The 1,335-nt window shown below is 30.6% G+C and overlaps 1 long non-coding RNA gene across 1 annotated transcript; it reads right to left on the bottom strand.

Moving 5' to 3' along the window:
- Positions 1-171: 171 nt before the first annotated feature.
- LOC135803122 (uncharacterized) lies at positions 172-1,275 on the bottom strand. The gene is made up of 2 exons (XR_010550723.1): positions 1,155-1,275; positions 172-1,043 (listed from the first exon to the last, which is right to left on the bottom strand). It is a non-coding gene; the product is annotated as an uncharacterized lncRNA (long non-coding RNA).
- Positions 1,276-1,335: the final 60 nt, after the last annotated feature.

The raw sequence follows: 1,335 nt of genomic DNA, 5'->3' as shown, positions 1-1,335 counted from the left end.
TGTGACAAAAAGTGAACTATATCCTATTTTGATTATAAGCTACAATATTGAAAAGTTTCATTAAAATTGGTTCAGTAATACTTGCGAGAAAGTGTAACAAACAAACAAACATATTAATATAGGCATTTATAGTACCAATTAAGGTTTGAAATAAAAGCAACAAACGCAAAATATGATTTTACTTTACAAAAGTAATAACTTACGTATATTCTCGTTAATTCTTGTTTTATAAATGTAAAAGTATCAGCGCTGTTAGATTATGAAATATATAAAATTCAAAAATCAATCAAATATCATTTCCGGCGCGTCTATAATCGCTCTGCGTGTTCTTCTTTTAACCATTTTTTCTTCATCTTGATTTTGTGGACATGTTTCTTCTTTGGTACTATCCTGACTATTTTCATCTTCATTTAATTCATTGGTTTCATCACTTTCATTTTGGTCTTCAGATGTACTTTCTGTTTGCGAATTATTTTCATTAAGTGAACCATCAGTTTGATTATTCTCAGCCATGTTTGAGTAGTTTTGAAGGTTATGTAATGTGGTCGTTGGAAGTAACGCGCTCGAAATGATATGGATTGTCGGCAGGTGTTTCATCTTATATACTTAATTATCGTTTATCAGTTTGGTGTGAAATAAAAAGATTAGTTTTAGGCGTGGTCTTTAAACATCGAATTCCTATGGTGTTTGTTCATCATACTTGAACTTGAGTTTGAATTTGTTTAATTTTTTTGTAAAGTCGGCAACCCAAAATGCTCTTCCTCCCCATAAAGTTGCGTCACCATTTCTGAATACTTATTACATCCTCTCGTAACCCCGGACTGATTGTTGTTTAGTTTTTATCGATGCGTTAAATAATGAGAGAATATACGATTGAATTTTTCAAAATAAATTATTGATCAAACTCAACTGTGGGTGTGTCGATAAGAGCCCGACGAGATCTTGAATGTGCTTCATTGGAGTCTCCACTGTTGTCTTGTTCATCGTACTGTTCGTCTTCTGGAGGGTTTTGTTCACGTTCGTTGTCAAAGGCAGACATTTTACTTAAAACAAAACTTTAATTTAAATACATTATACATTAATTTTAATTTATTTATTATTTATTATGATTTATTTAAATTTTAAAATTATTAAATTATTTATAATTTACCAACCTTTTAGAAACTTGACGTTGAATTGTCAATCAAGATACGATCACTTGCACTATTGCTTCCCAACAGACTTTTAGAGTGAAGTGATTGTTGTATATATGTACTTATGGACATAGAGGTGATTAAGATTTTTGACAGGTGAGGATTGATAACAATTATCAAACTTTTAATGTCACGCAGTTTA

Source organism: Atheta coriaria, unplaced genomic scaffold (genome assembly GCF_025399875.1).
Source record: "Atheta coriaria isolate IRGN ID8LTWV9N9 unplaced genomic scaffold, Caltech_Dcor_3.1 scaffold3212_size1335, whole genome shotgun sequence".
Taxonomy (NCBI): Eukaryota; Metazoa; Arthropoda; class Insecta; order Coleoptera; family Staphylinidae; genus Dalotia; species Dalotia coriaria.
Note: the sequence above shows the minus strand (reverse complement) of the source record. Positions and strands in the feature narration are given on the sequence as shown.